This window comes from Rattus norvegicus, chromosome 2, assembly GCF_021556685.1.
Source record: "Rattus norvegicus strain SHRSP/BbbUtx chromosome 2, alternate assembly SHRSP_T2T, whole genome shotgun sequence".
NCBI lineage: Eukaryota > Metazoa > Chordata > Mammalia > Rodentia > Muridae > Rattus > Rattus norvegicus.
In genome coordinates, this window is record NC_141535.1 from 57,097,676 (window position 1) to 57,111,466 (window position 13,791).

Consider the following 13,791-nt stretch of genomic DNA (forward strand, 5'->3'; position numbering starts at 1 on the left):
AAAACGAGTCACATGGTCTAACCTGACTGCGATAGAGCAGAGAATACCCTCCCAACACAAGAAACACTGAAAATTCCGTGGCAATGCCATGGGATATATCTTTGTTTCATAGAAAGAAAGGATATACGGTTAGTAAAAAAGTAGATATCACCAATAAGAAAGTGACAAAATGCAAATGCTTAATATTAAATTAGGCTTACATTACATTATCGCCAGTGTAAAAGTCCGTATGGCATGGGGAATAGGAAGAATATCGAATGGTCCAGATGGGAAATGATGTCCGACCGGCTTAAAGGAATGACAAACACGGAAACAAGACCCTTCCTTCTTGGAAGGACCAAGTGCTGCCCTTTCCACGACGGAAGTGATCCGTCGTTAGCAATGAAGACATATTGATATGGTGCATGGGCGGACAAACTGACCCGTGAAACAGAATAAAAAGTTTATGAAAAGCCTCACACAAATAGTTAGGCAACTCGTGATAGAAGCGTCACTACAACATAGCAAGGAAAGGTTTTGTTTGTTTGTTTGCTTGCTTTTTAAGCAGTAGAAGAGGACAATGGACACTGCCCAGTAAAGAACAACATTATTTAATGGTAGCTGAGATGAGTGATAAGTCAGACTATAGCTTTTGATGGGGACAAAAGAAAAGTCATGCCAGACAAAGAGATGACCTCAGATTAGCACTAACTTGGCAAGTGTGTCTGAAATACAATGAATGTCTCACTTCCCAGGTCATGAATGCCCTGGTACAGGTGTGTTGTTGTTGTTTTGTTTTGTTTAATTTTGTTTTAACACCATGACACATCAGCCCTGAGTGAACAGTCTTCAGCCTAACCAGGTCATACAATCATTGCACCATCTAGGACAGGCACAGACAGGCAAAGTCCTCTTGCTGTTTAGCCTCCCAGGTTGTCTGCTCTAACTCGGCAGTGCACCCAGTTGACCTAGAAGGCATATTGCTAAGGGTCGTGTGCTTCTGAACCACTGCTCAAGAGACAGAGATCTGTTGGTCAAATTACGGGCAGACCTGGTTAGTCAGTGACTTAAAGCTACCACATCGGTGATGCAATGCCTGGAACTTTGTGGAACTTTTAACGCCAGATTCCCTGCCCTCGGAGGTAAACGTTCTCCACTTGTTCACTGATGGGTTGAAAAGCATTTGTTCATTTAAAACAACTTTTTGGAGTGGGGCAAAAGGACAGACTGGGACAAGACAGTGAAATGTTAACTGAAGGAAACTGAGAGACAGGCCAAATTGGCAGATGGCACGTTTCGTTTCAGCTTTTAAAAATAATGTTGCTTTAAGAACAGGGGGAGGAAAAACTCAAGCCAAGAAACATCAACAGTAAGTTTTCCTTCTTTCCCCTCTTCAGATATGCTGGATCCAGGTTTAATTTTATGTCAGGAAAGAATTCCCTCCTGAGAATTTCCTGGCTACGGTTCAGTTGAGGATAATGTTTTCCAGCCTCCTTTCCAGAGGCCCTGAAAAGCTGAAAGGAAAGCGGCAAGCCATTTTGCAGGTTTCATCCTGAAGCAGCAGAGGGCGCTGCGATGACAAAGAAACCCCGGGCTTCTGGGACCCCGGTGCTTTCTGAATGCAGTCAACTTTATAAATCATTTCTGGGACCAGGGACTACCTAAAACCTGAAAGGTTTAATAGTTCTTACTTAATACAAAGCCTTCACTCTACATTTTGAATGCAAAGGGAGGGGGGGAAGGCTTAGATATTTGAATAAATTTCCAGAAATATGCAAAGCCCAGCCTTCTTTCATGATTACTTGGGTCATTGTGTAGTGAGATGTCCCATGGATGTCTAAATGGGATTTCCAGAGCATGTAAAAACCATTGCCAAAATATCACCCGAACGTACGTGCCCTTGCCGAATCTCAGCTGCCAAAATCACTTAACCGTTTGGTACGCCTTTGTTTTCAAACTGCTTGAATCCATTTAAAACCCAAGGAGGCGTTAGACGGGGAAGCCAGACACACTGATTATCATCATAGCCAATCTTTGACTCTACGTTCACCAATGTGTTTGAAGTCCTACGCTACATCCACACAATGTAATTCCCCGCCAAGTTAACGATTACGTGCCTATCAGTGTTGCAAACAATTCTCATTCTCACCAACCTCTGGGTACTCAGTTGCTTTCAGCACCGATAGAGCCCTATGAACACAACCTTCCAGAGCTAACATCCAACTGATAATGGCATTGTTTGTATATAATTCTGGGGATATCATATAGGCCTATGTAATATACATTTTTCTTTTTTCAAGAATGTCCCCAGGTGTAGGATGTGGAGGTTTTGAAAGGTACTTGGTTCATAGAAGTCCTGAGTCAGTTTAGGACACTCTTTCAGAGAACCAGGTGCAGTTCCAAATATTTATGCTTCATGGATTCAGGAGTAGGCAGGTAAGTATTACTTCTCGAGAGTTGGGAGCTGAGAGGCCAGACAGAAAGAAAATGAGAAAAGGTGTCATATAACACCTGCTGCTATCAAAGTTTCTTTCTCCCTCCTCTCTCTCCTTGCTCACACTTTCTCTCTCTCTCTCTCTCTCTCTCTCTCTCTCTCTCTCTCTCTCTCTCTCTCTCTCTCTCACACACACACACACACACACACACACATCATATATATATATACATATATATGTATATATATGTATGTATATATATATATGTGTGTGTGTCTGTTGGGGGCATGTGATCTTGCTATTTATTTGCCAACATGGGTGAGCTATTGATGCTCTCTGATAATCGGTCCCTGACTTCTACCCTCTCTGAAGAGTAGAGCTGAGTCTTTTAGACCTAGTGATTTGGAAAATCTGACTTAACATCTCCTAATTCTGGGCATATGTAATATGTAATAGCTGGAAATTTGTCTTGATAAGGGAATTGAACAAACTCAACTACAGTCTAAGTAGCAACCTGTTAAATCACAGAAATTCCCTATTTTGGCTCTTAACCTGAGTTCACACTGCTTCCTGTATTCCTTCTCTCTCCAAGTGATTTCCTCTGCTGCTATGATACACAGGCAAATTCATAGTCTTTTTCCTAAGCGACTAACTAAGTTAGATAAGGGGTAAGTGAACAGAGCACTCTTCCACAAGAGATTGTTAGAGAGGAAGGCCACCCCCATTTTTCTTCCCTGTGGGAAAAAGAGAAATTGCCTTTGACAGTGAGCACACAATGTTCTGTAGCTTGTGACCTCTTTTGTCTTGTGCTCAGAAATGTTGTGTAAAGAATAAAGGCAGGTAAGAGCTGGCCAGTGTGTCACTCCTACCTCATCTTTGACAGAATCCACAGACAGATCCACACTTCAGGAATTGCATATCCTCTATCCTTGCCTCCGGCCTGAATGATGGATTTTAGGAGAGTCTCCAGTTACTTATAAAAAGGTGCAGGTAGGTAAAGTTCTTTGGAAGAAAGAAAACGTAGCCCTAAACATTTAGAACTAGTACTTGAAATCAGTTCCTCCATTGTTAAGACTTGTATTAGTTCAGTGTGGTCAGCAAATAGCAAGCAAAGGACGGCCACCAGCCAGACAAGAAGACAGTCCCTGCTTTCTAAATACTATTCTTTACTATTTAGCGTGTAAAGTCCACACCCCATACTGCTGATGCATAGGTAGGGCACCAGGGCAGTGGGAGAGCTTCAGTGAAAGAACAGATAAGATACCCTGGGAGCTGGAGGTGGATTATGGGATTGTGGGGAGTAGCAATAATTAGGCAAGGAAAATGGAAAAAGGGAATAATTTCAAGTAGAGATAATAATATTGTATGCAAGGACACACATACAAAGGTCATGGCAAAGTTAGTTTGTGTGCCTTTGCAGTGGTAGGTAAGGATGTGGAATCTGGGCCATGGGGAAGCAAGGGCGCCTGGGTGGTAAATTCTTATATCATGTATGTGAGGGAATTCGGAGTCTTTATTTGAAATGGGGATGCATCAAAGGTTCCAAGTCAAATGAATGCTTCATGGGTGTCTTGATATTGATTTACAATAAGCCTTTGGCGTGAGAATTTAATTATTTCCCCTTTCCTTCACTTTTTTTTTTTTTTGCATCTGTACACAATTCTACATGATCTCTTGGTTAGAATGAACAGATGAAATGAACATTGGGTGTTTTCTTGTTGGGGTTGAGGATGATCAGAAAACAAGCTGAAAAGAGCCCAGGAGATAAGGAAGTTGTTAAATACTTGGATGATGTTGGTCTTGACTAGACCGTTTTTCTCTTCTGTTTAGATCTATGTGTAGGCTAGATAAGAAACTAGGGAGTCCAATAACCACCGAGGCATAATTGGAAGGAGAGTTGGTGGGAGCAATAGAACAGGAGCAGGGGGGTGGACATATGTGATGTCGGACAAGAAAATAAAGGCCTGGTGACCCAACATCTTGTTATTGGATGTTCATGCCTGGAAATAAGAGAGGGAAGCAGAAATTGCTGAATTCACTTAGGTCGCACTGGATTCAAGGTGGCAAGGGGTGCTTAGGAGCTCTGTAGGAGACACCAGGCTGACTACCCAAAGACTATACATGGACTGACCCTGAGCTCCAACCTCATAGGTAGCAATGAATAGCCTAGTAAGATCACCAGTGGAAGGGGAAGCCCTGGGTCCTGCTAAGACTGAACCCCCAGTGATCATGATTGTTGGGGGGAGGGCAGTAATGTGGGGAGGGTGAGGAGGGGAACACCCATTGAGAAGGGGAGGTGGAGGGGCTAGGGGGATGTTGGCCCAGAAACCAGGAAGGGGAATAACAATCGAAATGTAAATAAGAAACACCCAAGTTAATAAAGATGTAAAAGAAAAAAAAAGAAAAAAGAAAGAAAGAAAGAAAAATGTGATGGGACTTGGATGGGGGAGGGAAGCATTTGTAATGTAAGCAAATAACATAATTAATTAATTAATTAAAAAAGAAAGCAAAAATAAAAGAACTTTAAAAATTAAAAAAAAAAAAGACTTGGGGCTGGAGTTTAGAGCAGCAGCCCAGGTCGGCTGAATGTAAGAACAACGGGCGAGCAGGTAGACGAGGCTGGGAGCTCAGTGAGCACATGTGGGGACTGTCCCGTTACATGTGGAGAAAGAAGGCAGAGAGCAAAGAGGGACTGACAGAGACAGCTGAGAGGTCTGGCAGCTAAAGAATAAAGTCGAGATAGCCTGATACTCAGCCCACAAAGAGAGGATAACAAGGCAGCCTGAGGAGCTCCGAAGTTAACCAGTAGAGAAAAGGTGATCAAAAAAACCAGAGGACAAAGAGCCCAGGAGATTAGGAGATCGGTGAATGCCTGGGTGATGTTGTGCTTTCATTAGCCTGTGTCTCCCTTACGTTTGGATCTCGGAAATGAGTGTTTTAAAAAGGACCTTCTTGTACCCAAAATCTCCACAAACACTGATTTTTTGAAAACACGAAATGTGCTTATATCTTTACATTTTCCTTTAGAGTAAACAATTCTTGCATAAATAAGCAAAAAAGGAAGAGACATTCCTTTTTTTTTAAAATTCCTCTCTTAAGGTATATATGGTACACACAAAAGGCCATTATGAAAAGGGCTGGAAGTGGTAGCAGCAACTTTTCTCTGTAGGAAAGGAAATAACTCAGATTCAGGAAAAGTAGCCTGCTGACAAAGCAGTTAGTCACATGTCTCCCCAAAGGAAGTGGAGACGTGTGTGTGTGTGTGTGTGTGTGTGTGTGTGTGTGTGTGTGTGTGTGTGTGTGTGTGTGTGTGTGTGTGTGTGTTTCTCTAAGGTCATAGTTCAGTGGAAATCGACAACCATGTTCACTTAAATAAAGCTCTCTTCAGTTATGCTGAATGGAATGTGAGTACAAACAGCCACAATAGGATAGCGTGGCGAGCCTTCCAAGTGCTCCAACTGTCAGTCAGATGGTTTGCTGAGGGAGCAAACGTCCTGGAATATGAGGAGTTCGTGGAGTATTTTTGGTTGTTCGGTGTCCTCTCCTACATGCACTTCCTCGAACACAACATCAAAAAGAAATGATTGGGACAATCTGGCATTCTCTCTGGTAAAGATTAGACTGATGTCTTATATAAATGTGCAACACTATCCCATATACTTAGATAAAACACTACTAAATCTGCGGTCCATTTGCCTCAGTCCCTTGGGGAGCTGGAACCACAGGTATATAGCTCCATTGCCAGTTTACAGGTTTATTTCATCTGTTCATTTTAACCAAGCGATCATGTAGAATGTGTACACATCCAAAAAATATGAAGGAAAGGAGAAATCGTTATATTCTTATGTTTTGCTTTAGGCCCATGTGGAGGATTGTGTCACAGTGGATGTCTTCTGCTTATTCGGAGAGTTGGAATGTTCCCTGCATACTGAGAGGGATCTCCTGTGATGATGAAACACGCCTATCATCCCAGCACTGGGATGTAGAGGCAGGACAACTAAGAGTTCAAAGCCATCTTCAGCTATGGAATGGTTTGAGGAGAGCTTGAACTCCATGAGATCCTATCTCAATGGCAATAATGACAACAGAGAAATTATGTATCTCCGATCTTGGACTTATTCAATTATTTGTTAAATAAAATTGATGGGTGTGACTAAACTCAATGTTCTCAGGGGTCTCACTACAGACCGATCCGCCAGCTTTTGGCTCTCCACTGGAACTACAGCAAGGGCAAAGAATGCTACCTAAGTCTTTCGCATCTCCCTAGAACTTTCTGTTCCGTTGTCACCTCAGAAATGTGGGAGTCCCTTCTACACAATAGAGCAACTGTGTTAAATGCCTGGATTTAGGCATCACCACACAGGATTGAATTCCAAACTACGCGTCGCTGTATGTACATTGCATTCGGGAGCGGTGCCTAGCTACAGTAAGAAAACTTGGGATTGCCAAAATGCCTTTTTTTCTAAGAGACCACTAGGAAGACTGTACATGATACTGCATGTCACACACTTATTACATTGCTTGGAGCTTCAATGGAAGTTGAACTTCGACAGAAAATGATTGGCTGTTTATAGTTACCGCAAGCACATTATTTAAATGGAACCTTAGCCCATCTTTGAAATCTCAAAACATTACAAAGCCTTTCCTTTTGTTAAGACAAAACTCTTTCTTCTTGTTTATTTTGCCTGTTAATCCTAAATCTGTTTCCTTAAGCACAGCTTGATACGTCCAGTTTCTGAAATATTTTAAGCTACTCAGTACCGAACTGTTGACTTCTGGGAACTAGATAAAGGAGACATAATCCCAGGCTAAAATAACACTTGGTAACAGAAGAGATAAGAAATGCCTACAGATAGCTGGATAAGGTGAGTATTTAAAGTATTTGTGTGTCCAGAAATACAAGCTGTAAATGAATCACTGTTTAAATGGAACCTGAGTGCAAAGTCCAAAACCAATGGTACCTGGGATGTAGAGGAGGATGGTGGAATCTCGCAGGGATTGAAAAGTCTTTGGATAGGATTGTACTCTGCCCTCCAGAACACGTGAGACAAAAAGGCCTCATAAAAGGAACAGCAGGGGTGGGGGAAGCCTCTAGGCTACTCAGAAAACAAGCAGAGAAGCACATTTTCCCAACTGTGTGCGGTAGACTTGGCTCCAGGGCTTTTAAAGACGTATCCATCCACATGTGCACCAAACACGGGAGGAGGCTGGATGACATCAAAATGTGTCCTGAGATACGTTCTGAATTGCAACTTATTTACCGTTCTAATTAATAAGAAAATAGTTGTTCTGTGGGGTTTCTCATTAATGGATATTCAAAGTGCAACTCTAACACAGGGAGTTTGGGGAAATTGTTAATATTAAAAGGACCTTCTGAGGAAAGATTTGGGGCTACCGGGTCAAAGTTGACCATAGCCAGGAGTTGGTTTTTCTTTCCAGTGGATTGAGTTGCTTACTGGCTCTGTCTCCTCGTGGATAGACACCAGCCTTTGCCTCTCTTTGCCTTTACTTGGCCCTCACCATACAAGTTGGTGTGATTTCTACCCTCTGGTCTCAGTCCATCCACATACCAATTAAGGTGCCAGGCAGCTAAATTTTACTAAGAAAAAAAAAGAAAGAAAACTTGTGGGGTGGGAGAAAATTGTGTGAATGTACAGTTTCATTCCGGTCCAATCTTCTTTCTATAGACTTTGTTTTCTAATTATAGCTTGTGCCTGAATTGTCTAGTCTCCATATATACCACTAACAGCCCAGTCCAAGCCATTGCCATTCCAGGTTGGACACAGAAGTTCATAAACTGATCTTCCAGCACATGCCTCTACCTTGTTCCCATACTTTATCCTAAAGGAAGCTTCTAGATACTTCTGTTAAAGTATATGTCAGATCCAAACCCTCTAGTTCCCCTGTGTTCAGGCCCCTAATATTTCTCTTAATTTATGTGGATTCTATTCACCCAGGCTCTTCGAAGGACCCTAGTTCTCTCTGCTCCGAGGTCTCTCCTGGCTCCATCTTCAGTGTCCACTCTGCTTAAACCACACACACTGATCACCAGTCCCTCACGCTCATCCAGTGACTTGACCCATCTCAAATGCTAATGTGATCCATACCTAATAAGCTTCTAGCAAGTTTTCCCTCTTTGGTAGGAATTTATTGTTTGGACTGCAGAGAGAAGTTAGCGTGGTCTGAGACTTTGTTGATGGTAAAAGGCTAGGTTTGTTTGTAATTTGAGGACATTGTCTATAAATTCCATGAGTAGAACATTTTTTTAAAACTTTTCCAGTTGGCCTACTATACTTTTTAATCATGGTATCTCTTTTCAAGTCTGCATTTTGAACTGTCCTTACAACGATATTGTTTGCTGTTGGAAAGACTTTTCTGCTCTGTGTTCAGTAACTCCAGTCTGCCCTGAGTGTCCCATCTCCTCGATTACTTACAGTACAGCCTCCTGACAGAGCTCTTGCTTCAGGCTCCAGCCCTTTTGCCATTTCATAGAATTCTCACAGTCCTTGGCTCCTCTTTATCTTGGCAACTTGAGGAATCTTACCACTAATAGACTTACCCTGCCCCATCTATACTCTGAGTCCTCTTAAATCCAGTCCAGACCTCCTTCTTGAGACTCCATTGCCTTCGAGCCAGCTCTATCTGTAAGTTCAAACGTCGTTTCAAACTTAGTATGTCTCCAATTAGGCTCATTACTTGCTTCTGCCATCAGTGTTTCCAGCAAACTCTATTCCCAGTAAATGTAACGGATCTACCCAGACACCATGCCAGAGATCTCAGCACTCCGTTGTCCTCAGCAATCCGTCTCTTTGCACTGATCAACAGCAGGTGATATCTTTGCCAAGAGCACAGTCTGCTGCTTTGCATCCATGATGGTTCACCCCAAATCTAAGCCTGTCTACCATTCAACCAGGCAATCTCTTGGCACCCTGAAATGATAGGTATGGATTCTGGATGCTGACAAAACTGGGTTTGTAGTCTGGCTCTGCTCTCTGCAGTCTTAGGAAAATTAGTGAAGTCTTCTTGAATCTCAGTTCTCCCATCTGCCAAATAATAATGACCTCACACATTCCTTGGAAAGATTAATTGGAGTAATTTAAATGCAAGCCATCAGTGTGACACAACTTATGTTTCCAAGGGGCCCTCTCATTCGTTCCTATGAGACAACCACACTCACTTAAACATTTCTCAGCTGAAACACATTTGCAATGTGCCCCTCCCCTTACAAACAGGTTATAAGTGTAAATCACGGGTTCATCCATTATTTGCATTGATGGGGGGAGGGCAGCATCTGGAGGGAGTGTCATCTGACTCTTACAAGCTAATTGATTTGTTATTTGGAATAAGTGATCTCTGTAGTGGATTCACACAGCAAGACAGTGTCTTTGTTTTATTTGTTTTGTTCTAGAGCAAGGGAGTTTCTGTCTTGTCACTTTTACATTAAAATCTTCACAACTCTACTCCAGGACTGCTTAGCAAGAATTAAAGGGACAGACTGGCAAGATATGAAGCATGACTGACAAGATATGGAGGAGTAGAATGGTGAAAGACAATGTTAGCCAAATAATCCAGAAAACATTTTATGCAGTAAAACACGAGACGTTTGTCTCCCATTGCTTTTTTTGTTTGTTTGACTTCTTGTGGTTGTTGTTGTTGTTGTTGTCGCTTGTTTGTGTGACTTTTAGATGAGTTCGTGCTATATAGTCCAAGTTAGCCTCGAACTCATCCTCTAGGTCAGTGTCCCAGATATGGGCAACCATGCTCAAATCTTTCTCAATATTGGAAATGATTTCCCCATCTTCTGTGCTAAATCATTCTTTCTGTTTCCCATCGGAATGTTTTTTTTTTTCCTTTCCCTTTCCCCGTGTTTCCAAGTATGTATCCTTAACCGTCTAAGACTCCACTGCATCCCAGTTCTCAAAAATCACCTGAAAAGACGTTTCATCTTCGCAGCCTTTTCCTTCAGAATGCTTATGTTGATTTATTCTTCAAAACTCATATTTATCATTCAACTGTATGCAGAGTCAAGAAGACCCTCATCCCTTCCTTATGGTGAATGGAATACTATAGGTATTGCCGTTTCTGAGACGTTAGAATACCATGGCATCATAGCTCTTTCTGGAGTCACAAAGTTTTGCATGTTATGTTATCTGACTATTTAAGAATGAAGGACAACATTTAATAATAAATGTTTCTAGAGTTCTCAGCTTAGAGTCAGAGCACACACTAAACATTAGCTCTATTTCAGATTCTATTTTGCTTCATTATTTTTCTTATATAGGATCTCCATCTCCTGTTCGAAACTGGCCTAGAATTGGTTAGATAGACAAAGATGACCTTGAATTTCTGACCCTCCAGTCTGTACCACCCAAATGCTAGTGTTACAGGCATGCTCAATACTCCCAGCTTCATATCTGGTTTTAATGGCTTTAAACTTTCAGATAGTCGAGGGGTGGGGGTCTAATATTTGCCCTTATTGTTGTGTGATTAACTTTCTGGTGTAAAGTAGTATGTTTAAGGGGAAATGCTGCCTGAGTATGTTATGTAGTGAACAGTGTTTCTAGATGCATGTCCAGGATGAGGCTGTCATCCTTTTTAAACTAAATCGATGCTCTCCTAGCTGGATAATCACGTTTACTCACTTTCAGGCAAAGTAGTAGTTTCCTTCCTTCTGATTAAAGTGAGTTCTTGTCTTCCCAGCCCTAATCTCTGCAATGTCATTTACTCAGCAATAGATAAACTCAGAACAATTGTCTAAATGTGAACATTCCATCCTGGGAGGGGAGGGGGAAATGAAATACATGAAATGTAAATAAGTATTTTTTTTTTTGTTGTTGTTAGCACTTAGTGAGCTTCCTTCTGTTGTGCTGTGTTTGCCGCTGAGTAGGATCAGAAAACTCAAACCCCAGTCAGACATAGTTGCACATAACCTTAATCCCAGCATTTAGAAGGCTGAGGTTGGAGAACTTTGGGTTTGAGGCCAGTTTCTTCTACACATCAAGGCTGTTTGGAAACACAAACAACAGACAAACAAAACCCAAACACACAAAGGTGAAAACATAAACATTGTTGACCTTCTGCTTTCTTGGAAATTTTCAAGATTACAAATAAGGAGTTCATTCATTTTTAAAATGTCCTCTTGAGGTGTGAGGCTGTCTAGCTCCCTACCCACATTTCTGTTCAGAATACACTTTACTTTAATCTCAAATATATTTTGGTCCATCTTCTAGGGACTTAAGCTCTCTTCAGCTTGAATCTTTCTAAATTTTGCCATAGGATAACCATTACAACTGTTAACTCACATAGAGTAGTTAACGTAAATGGAGAATTTGAGAGTACAAATATGAATGTTTTATATGAAAGTTCTGTGAAAAGGCTAATTGGCTTCACTGTAGCTGATACTCATAACCGTGTTGAAGTTATTATTAAAACAGGAGTCTTAGCTAGACATACTCTTTCCTCTCTTGGAAAATGCCTTTTATCTTGACATATTTAGTTCCGAATTACCCAGTGATCCCAGGTCACACAGCCAGCTGAGAAAAATTGCAAGAAACGATTCCAATGCTATTGAAGAGAATAGATCAGATTCAAAACCTTGGACATATAAAAGAAGAAGGTGCAAGACCATATAAGGAAGCAGATGATCAGCGGTGCATAACCTGAGAATCAGCTGACATAGAAGAATGCTCAGCCTCAATCTTGAAAAAAGCACACTCTGATTCCAAGTGGAATCGGCTACCCCAGGAACCCCAAAGCGTGTAAGCAAGGACAGAGGCGAAACGATCATTTGCAGAACGATCCTAGAAAACACACTTGACAAGATCCTACAAACGTCTTCCTTTTGTTGTGCTTTTGTTGGGCTGTTGTTTTGTTTTGTTTTCTGAAATAGTTTTCTGTGATCAGCACTCTCCTCAAACTCTCTGTGTGCCATCCTCCTCCCTCTACCCCCTAAGCACCATGATTACAGGTGTGCATTACTGTGTCAGGTTTCAACAGTTCTTAATTTCCAGCCTAAGAAGATGGGATTTTTTTTTCTTTTTTACTGTTGTGATATATAGATTTAATGAAGGTTCTAGAGCCCAAAAATGATACTAAGAAAGTAGTGTGTTAGAAACTGCACTTTGATGACGGAGTGCGGGAGGCCAGAAGAAAAGAGAAAGGGGATCTTATCTTAATTATCCTCAGAGCAGAGATGGTGGGTTGAAATAAGTTGGCAGATGAAATTGGAGAAGGGATAAATCAAGAATCTAGATAAAAGAAAAATAGTTGCTGGGCTTGAAAGAACAATGAAACTTGACTTCATTTAATGCAGGGGCCAGTGGCAGAATACATGCTTAATGTGTGCAAGGGTCTGCTGGGTTCTTTACAGGAGAAGCAGGTGGAGAGACTCAATGTCCAGTCCTTCTTTTTTTACTGAAAAGTTCATTCGCAAATGTCATTGGTACTTGAACATACTTGCCAGAGCAAAACTTAAATTCACCAACTCTTAGCAAAAATTACTCATCTTAAACAACTTCTAGGAGACCTCTGGAATGAAACGTATAGTCTGATTCTGTGGGAGAGACCTCTAAAGCATGTGTTCCAATGGGATATCTCACCATATGGAAACAAAGGGTAGAGAATATCCTATAGAACGATGTAGACTGAGATCACCCACAGTATTAAGAAAGAATAAGAAACACAGGGGTCTCCGTGTAAAACCACAGACTATCAGCCAATATTGTTTAAAGCTCTGATTTGAATAAACATTAATATTAAGGTTAGATTCTTTCTAAAAATAATTAAGATTTTTTTTTTTTAAAAGCAGCAAGGGCTGTAGAGATGGCTCAGTGGTTAAGAGTACTGCTTCTAGAAGACCTAGGTTCAATTCCTAGCACTCTCAGACCTCATAGCCATCTGGATCTCCAGTTTCAGGGGGTCTGATGCCCTTTTGTAGTTTCCACTGTCACTAGGCACACAGGGTGCACAGCCATACATGCAGGAAAAACACCCAAGCACATGTAATTAATTAATTTTTAAAACACTGACTAAACAATCAGTTTCACTATCTGCCATTCACAGTTACAGTTAACGTTTGTACTCTGAAACGCCCATCACTCCTGATTGTAAGAGGCTGAAGGGAGATCAGGAAAGTCACATGTCCCCACTGAACATCAAGTAACAGATCACTCTGTCCCTAAGGGCCATGTTATTTTCTGTGACCTTTATTTGATCCTAACTGATATCTCTTGGAGGCCTACAATCACTCGAGATTTCACACGCCCACTGACCTTCGCGCATGAGCAGTCCTCTTCACTGCCATTAGTATGCATCTCCCCTGAATCCTCCCAGAAACAGAATCTCAGCCCATCTAGTTGTTAGATCTAGGATCTGGAGA